Here is a 17458-nt window from a genome sequence, read left to right as displayed (position 1 = left end):
TTTGCTGGTCCTAGTATCACACCATTCTAATTCATTTGTAACAAGTCATTAAATACACTTATATAAACGATATAGAAAAGGACCTAGACAGCGTTTTTTGTACAGACAATCACAGTCCCCTGTATTGATAGTCCTTGTTAACTATTTTGGTTTGTAGTTGTCTCCTAGCAAATTTGAGAGGGGGAGTCCACCTTATGCTAGTTTCTTGAATTCATCAATTGTGACCAATAAGCAAGATGTGAACTTAGTTCCAAATGTTTGTGGTTGTTGGTATCCTTCAGTCTGTTCTTAGGGTTAAATTGAGGAACTCTACAAGATGTAATAGTCAACGCATTTCGGCCTCTACCTGTATAGGCTCCTCAAGACAAGAAACAAGGATGTAGGATACATATAATTTTCCTTAAAAGAAGAATTTCATATATATGCTATTGCTCTAGCATAATACTGTAGTCCTCTATATCCAATCGTCCACCACTAAGTGTAATATTGTGAGATTTCAAACATGCCTCAAGATAAAGAGCAAAGAGAACGGGGCCCATGTGTTTCTAACAACCAATGGTAACATGCAGATGTTTCAAATGGTGTGTTGTGACTGCTACATTCAAAAGTCTACTCGTGGTCATGTGTATGTGAGCCAAAACCAAGCAACACCTACATTGTGGCCCCCATAGATTTGTCGGCATTCTAAAAACTACATGTTCATTGTGGGATATTAGTCGAGAGCGTGTTCATTATAGGTTGGGTCTTCGCTACCAGATGGCGAAATGAGGATTCTCTTGGTCTATTTAAAGTTCCAAACAAGATCTGTGGTACAGGGAACATAGTATAGAAGTACTTATCTTGAACACAGTTGGGGCACATCAAAGGTATTATTTTTACAGCAATGGTTGCTCATTAGTAAAGGGATCAACTACAGTGTGAAGTAAGTCCCACGAGACCCAGAACAAACAGTGGGTTGCCGGGATTAGAACCACATTTCAGCTGTGGGCAGCAACTAAAGAAAGACTGCCCATGTGGACAGTCTTACTGCATGTAAGTTACAGCTCTATCCTATTGTGTCACTGGATGCCAAGGTTTGCGTGCTGTGGTTGCCTAGTAGGTTGGCGCCAACAAGTACTAAAAACGGATTGGACTCCCCACTGCCCTGTATTGCCTGCTGGTTAACCATGAAGGTGAAAGTAGGACTTCGTAATCTATTTCACATCGGTCTCCACCTTGGACTGGTAAGATTATATTGTTGTGCAAAGAGGGTAAAAGTCTAATACTAAAAAATGTGGGGGATCAAAGTTCTGTGTTTTAGTAAGTTTATTGCCAAAGCTATCCTGCATGAGTGCGGCAACCCCGTATCTCAGGAGTGACCACAAATTAGTAATTATCACTAGGATCTATTCCCCTTTTATTAACAGAAGAATCTTCCACTTTTTACACAGAAACTTATATAGTGTAAACGGGCACCAGATTGAAAAAATTCCAGTATTAGTGGGGGGGAGGCGACCCTTATCATGGGAGACCTGGAATAGAGTGTGGATTCTTACACTGGACCACCTTTTTTCAGATGGGGAACCAAAACTCTTTGTCTCACCTCAGGACACATTTCATGTACCTCAGAATGAGCAAAGGAAATACCTATAATTGCTGTACTCCCTCAGAAGTCACCTATGCACATCACCATGGATCTACAACCTGATAGTGCATTCTTTTCATTCACAAATCCTACTACAAATATGTGCAAAATGGCAAAGGCTGCTGCAGACACACGTAGTCGGGGTGATAAGAGTTCTGGACACAGGAGGTCAGGGAAGCCAGAATGAAATTCAACCTTGTTAAAACACTTCAGAACTAGTACTGCAACCCCAAAAAGCATAGGACTTGCAGGGCTACTGCACCATATACTGATTGTTGGAGATGTGCCCAAACAGGATGAATATGCAGGCCCTGTGGTTCCTGTGGGAAGAAAAGGCTACATATAGATGACCAACATCAAAACTGTCTATATTGATTGTATCCAGACCATTCTTCCAAGAATTGTAAGTTATGTCGTACCTTCTCCGCTAAAACCCTCAAAGATCATGAGGGACGCCTCTTAATTTGGCTTCAGAGGCTGAAAGACAGGGACCAGCCGGATTCTTCTGAGGAAAATGAAGGCTCTTCAGTCTCTTCAAGTCTTCGCAGAAAAGACCAAGGGTGGCGTCTCCTGGCCCTTCGGTACAGCCTCCTCAAAAGAAGACACAAAAAAAAGTCTTCAGAGGTCCACTCCAAGGCGGCCTCTCAGGAAGTCCCCACCTTCAAAAAACCTACTTTAACTCCGTCGATGACGACTCGGTAATTACACAGGCGGCTCAGAAAAAGTCAAAAAATCCTTCTGCTCTGCCGGATAAAGAAGGCCGAAAATTAGACAACATCGGAAAGCGTTTTTCATCAATGTCTGAATTGACAGTAAAAGCGGCCAATGCCTTAGCGCTTTTGGGGCGTTACAATAGACAGTTAGGGGCGGACATAGCCCCATATCTAGCAGCCTTACCTAAAGAATCTAAGGAAGAGGCAAAGAAAATATTACTAGAAGGTGAACGCGCAGCGTCAGAGACTGTGCGATGGATATCGCATCAACAGGTTTTCGACAGCTTGCCGGAGCAGTAGTATTGAGACGACCAGGTTAGTTAAAAGCAACTCCGTTTTGTCCCGAGATACAGACAAAAATCTTGGATATGCCTTATGATGGCCGATTTCTCTTCGGCCTGCAGATTGATGAGGCGCTACAGAGTATAAAAAAGGACACGGACACGGCCAGAGCATTGGGTACTCTCCAGTACAAAAGTCCGTCCTTTCGTGGATCAAGAGGGAGAGGACAGTCCTCTTTTAAAGGAGAATACCAATACCGGTCATCATACTCTTCTGGTCAGCATCGGCCTCAGTATCAACAGCGCCAGCAGGAGAACCAACAATCCTCTTATGGCAAATCGTCCTTTCGTGGTAAAGGCCAGCGAAAAGGCAACGCTCGTAGACAATGACCTTTCACTTCAGCCAGTCTTCAATTCATCTCCATCCTCAAAAATTTGAGGAAAGATTTCCCATTTCCTAAAAAACTGGAAGCAAATTACCACGGACCATTGGGTTCTACAATTGGTTCAACTCGGCCATTCACTGGAATTTGTGCACATACCTCCCCAAACACCTCCCCGACGCATGCTTCACAAAAATCTATGCCTGCTTCTCCGGTAAGTTTCTCTTATGCTCCAGAAGGGGGCGATAGAGAAAGTCCCTCTGTCTCAACGGGGGAGGGGATTTTATTCCCACTTCTTTCTAATTCAGAAAAAAGAGAAGAAGTGGAGGCCAATTTTATACCTCAGAGCCCTCAGCAAATTCCTAAAGAAGCCGTCATTTCGTATGGTAACAATCCAGAAGGTCTTGCAACTCCTAGATGGAGAGGATTACATGGTGTCTCTGGACCTTCAGGACGCCTACTTTCACATTCCGATTCACAAAAATCACAAAAAATTCTTAAGATTTGCAGTAGCTGGCAGACACTTTCAATTTCGCGTCCTGCCCTTCGGGCTCAAGTCTTCACCTCACATCTTTACAAAGTGCCTCTCTCCAGTGGCTGCATATCTCAGAGAACAGCACCATCAAGTCTTTCCATATCTGGACGATTGGCTGATCAAGGAACCATCCTTAGAAGACGCGTCCAGGTCTTCCAACGTTTGTCTGCAACTTTTCAATTGCTTAGAACTCACACTCAATCGGGAAAAATCAGTCCTTCTACCTTCTCAGCGTATAAACTTCCTAGGTGCTACTCTCGACACAAAACTGAAGAAGGCTTTACCTTCTCAGGAGAGAAAGAACAAGCTTTTGTCACTGGCTGTTCTCGTGGCTTTAAAGAGGACCTTGACGGTTCGCCTCTTCAAGTCCCTACTTGGAATGATGTCATCAAGTATCCTACTAGTTCCTCACTGCCGTCTGTAGATGCACCCTCTCCAGGAGGCGCTCTCAGCACAATGGGTCCAGTGCACAGGGTCATTCGACGATCTCATAAAAATGACTCCTCAGATGGTCAAAGCTCTACAATGGTGGATGTCCCTTTGGAACCTTTCTCAAGGCTTGCCCTTCTTGCTTCCAGCTTCACCGCATATCATCACAACAGACGCCTCATTAGAAGGCTGGGGAGCTTTCCTCCAAGAACTACAGATAAGCGGAAAGTGGTCCCCCTTCGAAAAAGGGCTTCATATAAATCTCCTCAAGCTGCGGGCAGTCTTCCTCGCCCTTCAAGCTTTTATCCCAAGAATCAAGAATTCCCTAGTGCTCGTTCGTACAGACAATACCACGACGATGCACTATCTCAACAAACAGGGAGGGATTCGTTCTCTTACATTCTCTCATGAGTCGCAGAAAATCTGTAACTGCTTGATCCGACACAATATATCCCTTTGGGCAGAGTACGTTCCGGGCATGGACAATGTACTAGCCGACTCACTAAGCAGACAGAAGACAACACCTCACGAATGTGGAAACTGGATCAGGGGATCCTCAAACAAATCTTCTCACAATGGGGCACTCCTCTTATCGATCTATTCGCCACAAGATTAAACGCCAAATGCTGCTACTTCGCAAGTTGGCATCCCCAGATAGGGGCTCTAGGGAATGCATTTTCGATCGCATGGTGCAACGTCTTTCCGTACGCCTTTCCACCATTTCCAATGATTCCCAGAGTCCTCAGGAAATTGAAAGCGGAGCCTTTTATACTCATTCTCATAGCCCCAACTTGGCCTCGCCATCATTGGTTCACAGAACTCCACCTTCCTTCTCTGGAACCGCCAATACGGCTGAAGCAGTTTCCATCCCTTCTCACGATGAACAACCAGCAAATCCAGCATCCGAATCTGGCATCACTCAAATTAGCCGCTTGGCTCCTGAGTTCAAAGAACTTCAGAATTTAAATATTCCACCAGATTGTAGGGCCATCCTGGCTCGAGCATGAGCAGAAAGTACCAACAAGACATACTCTATAAAATGGAAGAGGTTTTGCATTTGGTGTAAGACTCAGAAGATACATCCTTCTTCTTCTCCATAGCAAATATTGCCTTACTTCTCCATTTGGCAAACTCAGGCTTTGCTCATGCTTCCGTCAGAGTCCACTTGGGGGCGATCTCCCGTTACAGAAGATCTCCTACTGGTCCTTCTCTCTGGTCTCACAGATTGATCAAACAGTTTCTAAAACTCCTTTTTAGGACTTTTCACCCTGTGAAAACTCTACCGCCTTCCTGGCAACTTAACACAGTCCTTAATCAGCTCATGCAGCATCCCTTTGAGCCGGTACACAGGTCTGATCTCAAATACCTCTCTTGGAAGACAGCGCTCCTTCTCGCACTTACTTCTGCAAGGCGTGTGAGTGAGCTCCAAGCCTTCTCCATTCAGGAGCCCTTTCTGCAATTCAATCAGGACAGGGTAATATTACGAACTAATCCAAAATTTGTACCAAAAGGTCCCGTCGGACTTCCATCTCAGCGAGCATGTGGTCTTGCCCTCTTTCTTTCCAAATCCCCATACTGCAGCGGAAAGAACATTACATTCTCTGGATCTCAAACGCTGCCTAAAATTTTACATTGAGAAAACAAAATCCTTCCGTAAATCAAACCAGCTCTTTGTGGCTTACAGTAGACCCAGGAAGGGCCTTCCACTCACCAAGCAAAGTATTTCTCGCTGGATTTCTGCAGCTATTTCATTCTGTCATGAACAGGCAGGACAACCCCTGCAATCTAAAGTACGAGCCAACTCTACTAGAGCGATGTCTACATCCATGGCGCTTTTCGCAGGTGTGCCTATCATAGACATTTGCAGAGCGGCAACATGGAAGTTGCCAGATACCTTCACCATGATTCAGAAAAGGGGGTGGTGATGAACAAAGTGCCTGAATTAAGCAGACCACTCTTACCCAGTCCAAAGATCAGGGCTTGATCCATCACCGTTTTTTAGCTCACTGCACCATCCCAGCTCAGAACTTGGCTATATGCAAATTAGTCTGTTCCTGTCCCAGTGCATGATGGGAACAGGGCAAACCAAACTACCAAGCCAATTCTTATACTGGGAAGGACACAAGCTTCCGGGGACCGGTTTCTGCCATTTCAGGCGTCGTCGGCCCGGCTTGCTTGAATCCTGATGGTGCAATGAGCAAGGGACTCACATCTGAGTATACCCTTCCACGCTTATGGTGGAAAAAATGATTCAGAAAAGGGGGTGGTGATGAACAGAGTGCCTGAATTAAGCAGACCACTCTTACCCAGTCCAAAGATCAGGGCTTGATCCATCACCGTTTTTTAGCTCACTGCACCATCCCAGCTCAGAACTTGGCTATATGCAAATTAGTCTGTTCCTGTCCCAGTGCATGATGGGAACAGGGCAAACCAAACTGCCAAGCCAATTCTTATACTGGGAAGGAAACAAGCTTCCGGGGACCGGGTTCTGCCATTTCAGGCGTCGTCGGCCCGGCTTGCTTGAATCCTGATGGTGCAATGAGCAAGGGACTCACATCTGAGTATACCCTTCCACGCTTATGGTGGACTCAGACATGAGTCCCTTGCTCACTGCTCCATCAGGATTCAAGCAAGCCGGGCCGACGACGCCTGGAATGGCAGAAACCGGTCCCCGGAAGCTTGTCTCCTTTCTGGTGAAGAATTGGCTTGGTAGTTTGGTCTGCCCTGTTCCCATGATGCACTGGGCCAGGAACAGACTCATTTGCATATAGCCAGGTTCTGAGCTGGGATGGGGCAGTGAGCTAAACAACGGTGATGGATCAAGCCCTGATCTTTGGACTGGGTAAGAGTGGTCTGCTTAATTCAGACACTCTGTTCATCACCACCCCCTTTTTTGAATCATTTTGTCCACCATAAGCGTGGAAGGGTATACTCAGACATGAGTCCCTTGCTCACTGCTCCATCAGGATTCAAGCAAGCCGGGCCGACGACGCCTGGAATGGCAGAAACCGGTCCCCGGAAGCTTGTCTCCTTTCTGGTGAAGAATTGGCTTGGTAGTTTGGTCTGCCCTGTTCCCATGATGCACTGGGCCAGGGACAGACTAATTTGCATATAGCCAGGTTCTGAGCTGGGATGGGTCAGTGAGCTAAATAACGGTGGTGGATCAAGCCCTGATCTTTGGACTGGGTAAGAGTGGTCTGCTTAATTCAGACACTCTGTTCATCACCACCCCCTTTTTTGAATCATTTTGTCCACCATAAGCGTGGAAGGGTATACTCAGACATGAGTCCCTTGCTCACTGCTCCATCAGGATTCAAGCAAGCCGGGCCGACGACGCCTGGAATGGCAGAAACCGGTCCCCGGAAGCTTGTCTCCTTTCTGGTGAAGAATTGGCTTGGTAGTTTGGTCTGCCCTGTTCCCATGATGCACTGGGCCAGGGACAGACTAATTTGCATATAGCCAGGTTCTGAGCTGGGATGGGGCAGTGAGCTAAATAACGGTGATGGATCAAGCCCTGATCTTTGGACTGGGTAAGAGTGGTCTGCTTAATTCAGACACTCTGTTCATCACCACCCCCCTTTTTTGAATCCCCCCTTTTTTGAATCAGATACCTTCACCAGGCATTACTGCCTGGATACAGAACTCATGACAGATGTTGCGGTGGGACAAGCAGTACTTCGTCATCTGTTTCGGTAGAGGTGAGCCTTCTTTTCATCCCACCATCCTTCTCATGTACGCACATTTCTCTATTGTATTGTTTGATGGTATTGTTGCTAAACGTTTTTTATTTGTCACTTGATATGTTATTATCTAATGACGTGTATATTCTATACCATACGAAATGTGCTTATCATTGCTTGCTATTCTGATTCAGGCATGTCAATCTATGAAAGACACCCCTAATACTGGATAAGAAATGCGTTACTTACCTGTAACTGCAGTTATCCAGTATTGTTGTCTTTCATAGATTCACATGCAATCCTCCCACCTCCCATGGAAGGACTCATCTAATTCTCTCAGTAGTTCACTCACTTAGCACGGTGCTTCCGAAAATCTGAGGGACATGAGCTCCTTTTAGGAGGGTTCTAGAGGGATGTGATAGCTGATTGGCTCTTCTGTAGAGTTTGGTCCTTTCTACAAAAGGACATGGATATGTTACTAATGTGAGGCCCTTGGGCCTATTTCTTCATATGTCTAATAGGGCATTACTTTATTTATGTACTGGGGACTCCCATCCCGACAACGGGGAATGATTCAGGCATGTGAATCTATGAAAGACACCAATACTGGATAACTGCAGTTACAGGTAAGTAACGCATTTCTTCTATAAAGGCAATTGCCTTTATAGAACATATGCTTATTCTGGTGGGTATGACAAATGATCGGTCACACAAGAGTCTACATGGATTTATTTATTTACTCAATAACCATACAGAAGTATTAAAAGCAATACCAAAAATCAAGTGACATTGTTAAACAATTCCCATTGTTGTGCTAGAACCAAAGCTCATCCAATCAGAGTGCAGCTCCAGAAGCACTTCCCTTGCGAGGCCACCATACCTCAGATTTCAAGCATGAGTGTTGTTTAAATTAAGAGAGAAAGATCTAGAGGTGGTGAAGTCTCCATGGGAGAAGGGAGGGTCGCATGTGAATCTATGAAATATATCAATACTTGAGAACCACAGTATTCAGGTACGCAACTTGTTTCTTCACTAGTATTGAATTTTTCATAGATTCACATGCTTGAATCCAAGTAGTTAGCAGTAATACGAAGAAATGATGAGGTGTGCAGAGACAACCAGTCAAATATACTATAAGCATCAACATAGACAATAAATCATTAAATGTAAACGTATAACAATTTCATAATCCATAAAAAAGATTACATCCCACCTCATTGAAAACGATTATGTAGAACAGCTTGGCTCACTGCTGTGTCAGCTTTTGAAGTTGAATTCAAGCAGTAATGCTTGGTAAATGTATGTACATTAGACCAAGTTACTGCAATGCAACTATCTGATAAAGATAATCCAGAGAACAATGCTGTAGAAGCAGCCACACTTCTTGCAGAGGGTGCCTTGCTGTGACAATAGGAACTGGCCGCTGAAACCCAGTAAGCTTTATTGCCCCTTGAAATAGCGTAATCTTACCTACCAGGGGCAAAGGCTATGAACAGCTGGTCTGACCTCCTGAAAGTCTTTGTTCTTTCTATGTACAATTTTAGACACCTTCTCTCTTCCAAAATATGTAAAGCTTTATTAGTCACGGTAGATGGGTCTTTGAAAAGGATTTATAACAACAAAGAATGTCTATGGGTCTAATGATTCAACTGTAATTCCTGTTCATGACACAACTATCAAACCAAAACTTATTAGTGATAAGAAAAATATATGTGTACTAGTGTGGACTACAAGCACAACATAACAATACTAGGGTATAAAAAGTACCCATCAGTTCCCAATCGGTACCGCCCTAGTCATCATATGGGTTCTCCTCATACCTAGGAAAGTGTGCTGACAACCTCAAGATGTTACAGAGGCTGCCGCCAATCCACTGATGATCGTACTGGTAGGAAGTATCGGGATATGTGTTTAAGGGTAACTGTTTTGCAGTGCATAAGTGTGTGACAGTGAATAAAGTGAGATATTTAAAATTGGAGAGAAGAGAGTAGAAAAAAGTTTTATTAGTATCTCTCAGTTGTTCCAAAATTTAAAAACAGTGCAAACATTAAGCAGAATAACCATAAGTCTGCTTATTAAAGGTCGACATGTTTCAGCGTTTGTGGAAATGTCTCTTCCACTGCTTTCTTCAGGACCATATATTCGCTACTGGGGAGCTGTCTGGGGAGGTCACCTCCCCAGACAGCTCGGAGGGACGCCAAGGAGAACCGACGGACAGAGCGGTGCTCTACTTACCTGAGCTGCAGCCAGGTGGGGTGATGCATTATCCTTCTACCAAATAGTTCTTTGGAGGATCTCATACATGATCAGGTGACATGATTTAAATTTACTAGTTTTTATGAATTTGCAGTCGCGAATATATGGTCCTAAAGAAAGCAGTAGAGGACGACAGACATGACAACCCAACTCCAACTAGTCTCCCCTCCAAGTCTTCCGCACTCTGAAAAATTAGTTACTAGTTCCAACCCCTTAAAAGTAACCTGTAATAACGTTTTAACCGTACCTAAAGACACCCAGACATCCAGCCAAGGTTCACGAGATCTACCCCAACACTATCTGGGACCAGACTCAGGCTCCTTAATTAACAAATCCACTCTGTCTACTTTAAGCCCCAGCACTCAGAGTGCCAAATGTAACTTACAACATTCTAAAATACTCCTTGTTCCGGAATATACATCAAAAGGACGGCACGACATCCTCAATAGTACAAACATAATTAAATTAGCTAACGGTGCCCCGGGTTTTGAGGCACTGACATCCGATGAAATAGAGTCCATTGAATTCCTGCCACCAAGAGGACTTCAACCCTCTGAGGCCACCCTGGTGTCATTTAGATCTGATGCATGGGCACGAGCATTCTTAGCCCAAAAGGTCACTTTTCAGCAATGGGGAATTAAAATCCACCCCTACTCTATCCCAGGCTATCCCACAGTGCTATTACAGCCCCCAGTCACCCCGACAAGAGCAACTGGTGTTAAAAACAGGCCATATTCAATTCTAACAAATGCCTTAGGCACATCTCAAGTGACTGAAAACTCATGGGCCAAAGCCTTTAGCGCTGAAAAAACACCAGATTGGGGATGGCTTCCGGCCGCCTTGTTCCGAAAAAAATCAGATTGACCACTGGGATACCAACCTCCACTCTCAAACCGTAATGACTTGGTTCAACCAAGACCCCAAGTATCACCTTTTAAAAACCTTTTAAACCCCAAGTCGCTGCCGACCTTTACACTGTGCTCATGGAACATCAGTGGTCTCCACCAGAAAACGGCCAACCCGGAGACACACAACTTTACATTTGGGCACGACCAAATAGCCCTTCAAGAAACATGGGCTACTCAAAATTGCCTAGTGACGGGCTTTATGGAATACTGGAAACCTGCAACTAGAGACCGTATTTACGGCCACCCTAAAGGTGGTCTGTCGATCTATGTTTCAAATAATTTAAAAGGACCAATCGAGCTACTGAATTTTGAGGAGGACTGGCTACTTGGAGTTAAAATTAGCTCATGGAGCAAACACCAATCACTTCTTCTATTAAATGTTTACATCAATCCAAGTACGCGTTCGAAAAAGGAGCATTTAACACGCTTAATTAAAATCGTGTGTGCCCTGGCTGCGGATTATCCTTACTCAGATTGTATGATCACCGGAGACTAGAACACTAACCTTTTTCAGGGAAATCCCGCTGATTTTGAAGGGCTTTTTCCATTCACATCAACAGAAATGGAGGCACAGTCTAAACCACCAAATCAAGCATATTGTGGCCTAGGAGAGCTCTGTGTGTTGCAACTTTATAGTGCCGGCTTTTTGGTAATGAATGGCAGATCTATGAAAGACACTCCACCAAAGTGGACCTGGACAAATGGTCGCAAACAATCCTATCTTGATTATACCATCTGCAATTTAGCCCTGTTCCAACACTTGGGCAACTACAGCATCCATCCCCGATCGGAAAGCGACCACCGCCCACAAGTCGTCACCCTTAATGTAAAGCCAACCTATCATAATACTGCCTCATCAATATGCACAGGAACCTATACTGAAAATCTAAAATGACTCAGATGGAGCGACAACATTTCCATAAATATAATGAAGGAATGTATGACCTTTATGACAGGTGGCACTGACTCGGCGGCCTCTCCTATTGTCTCATTGTACATCTTCTGCTCTCAATTGATAAGCCTTTTTCCATCTAAACAGCACTCCCATAAGGCTTCCATCAACTCTCAGTCTTCGATTTCAAGCCAAACCATGGCATTGAAGAAAACAAGAAATAATGCTTTGCACACCATCAAGAAATTTCCAGAGAACAGTGAGCTCCTGAATACGTACAAAACTGCCCAAAAGACATTCAGGCTGGCTCAACAAAAAGACAAACGACTTCACTCAGACCAACTCTGGTGTAAACTATTATGGGAGAGCAAAAACCGCAACTCAAGGAAATTTTGGGCCCTAATCCAATCGTCAAAACTCCAGTTCGTCCACCTTCGGGAGCGCAAACATTCTAGAAGCCGACTGGGCCGCCTTTTTGACGAACCACTTTAGGGTCACAGAGGGAACAGCCTCCACAGACATATGTGTTTTCAACTCGACAAAAGTAAGTCCGGGTAAGAGCTGGAGCAGCCCCACTGAATCTTCGGAATCTCCAAGGGAAGATTTGAAGATCTCCGAAGAAAGGGTCACTAGAGTGCTACAAAAAGCAAGATCTGACGGAGCACCTGGTCCAAATGGCTTACCACAGATTCTATTCAAAACAAACATAACTCTTTGGTCGGGATACCTAACCAATCTTTTTAACTGTGTATTAAGTAACTCAATCATACCGGACTCTTGGCGGGGCGCGATAATCCATCCGATGTATAAGTCAGGTTCTCATGCCTCTCCATACAATAACAAGGGGAGCTTAGAGGGAAAGACGGGTACCATAGGGAAAGCCCTCCACTCAATGAAATTCAAACACAAGAAATCCCTGTACCCAGGAGTTTAGTTAGCAATCATCTAACAGGCATGAGAACATCCTATACTAGAATCTTCTATCGTAAAATTCTAGAACTACCCCCTCTTAATTCTATGATTGGGTATCTATTGTCTCTAATGCCCTACTGTCCATGCCAAACCACTGTTTGTGACTACTAATAGGGGGTTCCAGTGTGTATTCAACTCGACACAACCTATGATGTCAGCCCTACTGGGGCAATACATACAACACACAGACAATCAAAACAGGAGAAAAAATGTGTGGCGGAGAGGAAGGCACCTCACGGGCGAACACCCTCGGGGAAATTGGTCAGATGTTTACCAATACTTTACCCCTTTCTCATCATTGGTTGCCATTCCTTTTCCAATAAACAAACGTGTCACAACACAAAAAAATTTGTGAGACAGATAGTAAAAGTGCAGAACAAGGAGCTCAGAGCATAGCTCCCTGACGTGACAGACAATACAGAGTGAAAGTAAAATCAGCAGTCACACCAACTGTACCTACTTTATTGCCGAATAAGGTATGCACTGCTGAATTAAAAAGGGTGGTAGCTTACTGTCGCATACCACTACCTGTAACCAACATGTTTCACTGCCCAATAAATTTTATGGCAGATTCATCAGGGTTAACACTCTGTTGCTGCACCAGCGTGGGACATCTTAGAGGTAAACCTAAAGAAAACCCAAGTGGTTATCTTCGGCAGAAAACGCAACCCTGGGGGCGGATGGCTATATAATAATATGAACCTTACAATTGGAAAAACATATAAATATTTAGGGGTCAACTTTGACTCCAGGGGTTCTTTTGCTAAACAACGTAGCGAAATATCAATAAAAGCCATGAACCTTCAGGTGACTTTTTCTAAGCTCTCAAAAAAACTGTCTGGGCAGAGTTTATCACCACTATTGGAAGTCATGAGAGCAAAAATTGGGCCAACTCTGTCGTACGGCATTGAAATTTTATGGGGAAAACTAAATTCCAACCTAAACAAAAATGTGTCCAAAATCTACAAAAAAAACCTCCGCATGCCTAAATCCGCTTCTGCAGCACAGATCAGACTAGAACTGGGCCTATTAAATTACGAATTTTCAAATACTGGCTCTTATCTGAATCTGTGCCATAAACTAAGACAAGCAGATCTAGGTACATTGGAGTCACTACTCTGGTTAGACATTTCTCAGAAAAACCCAGGTGACTCTTATGGCCGTGTTTTTAAGGACGCAGTCCAGCAAATGGCCGTGGGCGAACTATGGGATCTCAACCCCAGTAAGGCAGTTTTTAAAATCAGCATTAAGAAACGTACTCGAAGGAGGTCCCTAATTGCTGATAAAGCTCATTTCGCTAAACGCAAACATGCATGGGCAATAATGAATTCTTACGGGCTGGCCACTCCCCTCCCTTACCTGTCCTACACTTATCCTTTGCACTTAATACTTAGCTTTATAGCTCTTAGACTGGGTGACTGGCAATTTTTAAAGGATCTACCCTCTTGGCGTCGAACGTCAGAGGATGTATGGTGCAGGGGGTGTGGTAAGACTGCTGAAACTTTAGGGCATGTAGTCTGTCTTTGCCCCGCTCTTACGCCACAGCGCAGACGAAAACTGAAAATTGAGTGGAACAGGCTGGGAACCCGGACCTGCAGACAGGCAGTAATTGCAGCCCTGAATCCAGAAAACACAGTTTTAAACATAGGTTTTATAACTCTTATACGCAATGCATACCGCAATTTCACTCAATAATCGGAAGGGCCTGTCAACGTTTTTACTTTTAAGGAATTCAGTCTACACTAAACCTCACTTTATTTATGCTGCTAAAATTGTTTACATCCGACTGCACTTTACCATAAACTGCTGCTAGTTGTTGAACACTTGACTGCATCTATTAGCATAAACATTGCTATCGCTATGCCCACAAACTTTTTTCGTCTAAATGCCATCGTTGACATTGTTGTTGTGCATATCTTGCCTCTTTTTAAAATATGTATGCTATTGAAGTCCTCTAATGCAACTTGGAGGTTTTATCTATCCACACCGCTTTCAATTCCAAAACGTTAATGTGCATGCAGTCCTCCTATGGAGACCATTTGTCATGAATTTCTATGTCTTGCAAATGTGCTCCCCTCTTCCAACAAAGCATTGGCCACCATTGTAAAGTGAGGGCAAGAGGTAATGAAAGATTAGCCTGGGCAAATGTTGGCTTCTGCCTTCAACTACTCCATTGCTATCTTCATGGGGGATGTAATTTGAATGATGTCCCCTAAAGACCCCTGCGACTTAACCCACTGAGAATACAGTTGTTCCTGTAGTTGTCTCATTTGTAGCCCACAGTATGGAATTAGTGGAATACACAAAGACATCATTCCCAGTATGGACTTGAACATCTGGACAGAATTGAAAAAATTTCGGAAAGGGATGAAACCAGATGTATTATACGATGTATCTTTTCGTTTCGTGGGGTGTCTCTGTATTTAGGTTCACCCCCAGGAATGTAATCTATTTAGATGGGATCCAAGCAGACATTTCCTTGTTTGAATGTAGCCCTAGTTCTTTGAAGAGGCTCATGCAAGCCACTGTAGACCTTTCTGCAGATCAGAAAGACGGGCCCTTGATGAGATAATCATCTAAGTATGGGACTACCTGATGACCGCTTCTTCTACGGGACTTTGGTACTGGAACCATACACTAAGATTCTGGGAGCAGATGGAAATCCGAATGAGAGAACTTTGAACTGATAAAGGCATCCACCACCTCAAATATTTGCATTGTTTCACATGGATGGGGACATGAAAATAAGGATCTAGAAGATGTAGGGAAGTCTTAAAATCTCCCATGTTTCGAAGTTGTAAGATCTTCCGGAGCAAAAGCATTTTGAACAGTTGTTTCTTTATGAATTTGTTCAAAGGTCTTCGACCCATGACCTGTCTCCATTTCCCCGACTTGTTCTTTCAGAGGAAGAAATTTGAATAGAATCCCTTGTTTCCAATCCATGGCTATATGAAACGTCTTCTATAGCTCCTTTGTGAATAGGAAGAGATACCTCCTGACGTAGAAGAGCTATATGTTGATGTGACCTCTTACGCAGAGGATTCCTGGGAGGCTTTTGAACAAATTTCAGGGTGTGACCATGATGGATCATATCTGGAACCCATTTGTCTCATGAGATATTCTTCCATTGATCGTAGTAAACGGTCAAGTCTGTGAAATAATGTGTCAGTAGGTGTGAAGAGGTGACTGGTGCCTGAAAATTGTCACTGACATCTTGATGCTTTGTGATTAATTCCTCCCGCTGAAGCTCTCCTGCAAGCTGTTTGTCTCTTACAGAATGCACCTAGTGGTGCTCTATATTGCTGCTGCACGGCATACTGCTGTTGAAATCCTGTTGGATTGTAGGGTAAGGTTTGTTTGTACCTGTATGACTGAAATGAGCCTCCGGATGATAACTGACCTCTTCCTCGATTTCCCTCTAAAGCTCTGTAAATGGTATTGCTGTAATGATCCCAGCGAACGTTCCATGTCAGCCTTAATGCATTGTAGGGCATCATCCGCAAGCTTTCCAAACAGATTTTCCCCATAAAAAGGCTTGTCCAGAAATTTAGCCTAAACCTCCAGACAGAAAGAGGTAACTTCAGCCAACCTTGTCGGCGTAACGCTGCAGCTCCAGCCATTTGCCGAAAGGCTGCAGAAGCAACATCCCTAGCAAGGACGATATTCTCTGAGGATGCCCTTTCTCACTGGTTTAACATTTCCGTTGCCTCTCTCCTTTTGTCTTCAGGTATGAACTTGAGGATGGGCGCCATATCCGACCACATCTGCTTGTCTTATTTCCCCAATATGGCCAGCGCATTGGATGCTTTTATAGTCGTGGTTCTCATGGTTGAGAATCTCTTCCCCATATTGTCCAAACATCTCCCGTCTTTATCTGGTGGAGGCGAACAGGGAGTTGATGGATTTCTAGATCTCCTCTGGGCAGGCTGCAGCACCATGGAGTCCGGACAAGGATGACCAGTTTGCCACAAAGGTGAATTTTCTGGCGCTTTGTATTTTTTATCAAGCCAAGATATAACAGCCGCCACTAACGGTGGAGTTTTTATCAACTTCAGACCTTCTTCCCAAATATGATTGACTATGGAAATAGACTTTACTGATTTTCTGGCTGAGTCTTTAAAATCGTACAAAAAACAATCTGTTTGTTTAACTGGTATTGGCAGATCAAAACGTTTTGAGGCTCTTTCTGAAAGCTCATGAAATCCTCAGATATCCTCTGGAGGGGACCTAGTGGTGGTGTGGAAGATGCATAAAGGACGGCTATATAATCATCCAATTTTGCCTGAGGCTGATTGTTCCTGAGTGATATCACCCTCTTCGGGTTGTTCTTGCCCATCACTTTCTATATAATCATCATAAATCGTGATTGGTGGCAAAACTCTAGTATCTGAGCGAGTCTGATCACTTTTCTGGTTTTGTTTCTGCCACTGCTGCACTTTTCCAATTCTACTCATCGCTCTTCTATCTATGAATTGTTGTTGCTATTATTTACATATTTCATTTAATCTTTCTTGCCTTTATTGACTTACAGTTAGTTTTCTATCATTTCTAACTTAATTTAATGCATCACTCTTTAATGCTGGCATTGTCTGATCATCATTTGGCATCATATGTTAGGGTAGAGGATTGCTTAACAATCTCTGAAATCTACACTCAGTTTCTCCTAATCATCTTCCCTAGTTTTACATGTGCTTCTTCTGGTTGCGCTCTTTTGGGCTACTGGCTTTCTGTCTGTGGAATGCCAAGCCCACTGGAGTTTATGTCTCCTACATTAATAATCTCTTA

The 17458-nt window shown here is 43.8% G+C and overlaps 1 protein-coding gene across 2 annotated transcripts in view; it reads left to right on the top strand.

Moving 5' to 3' along the window:
* PRKAR1B (protein kinase cAMP-dependent type I regulatory subunit beta) overlaps positions 1–17458 on the top strand; it is a 561069-nt gene that overhangs the window by 321803 nt on the left and 221808 nt on the right. The window lies entirely within an intron of this gene.

This window comes from Lissotriton helveticus, chromosome 10 (genome assembly GCF_964261635.1).
Source record: "Lissotriton helveticus chromosome 10, aLisHel1.1, whole genome shotgun sequence".
NCBI lineage: Eukaryota > Metazoa > Chordata > Amphibia > Caudata > Salamandridae > Lissotriton > Lissotriton helveticus.
Note: the sequence above shows the minus strand (reverse complement) of the source record. Positions and strands in the feature narration are given on the sequence as shown.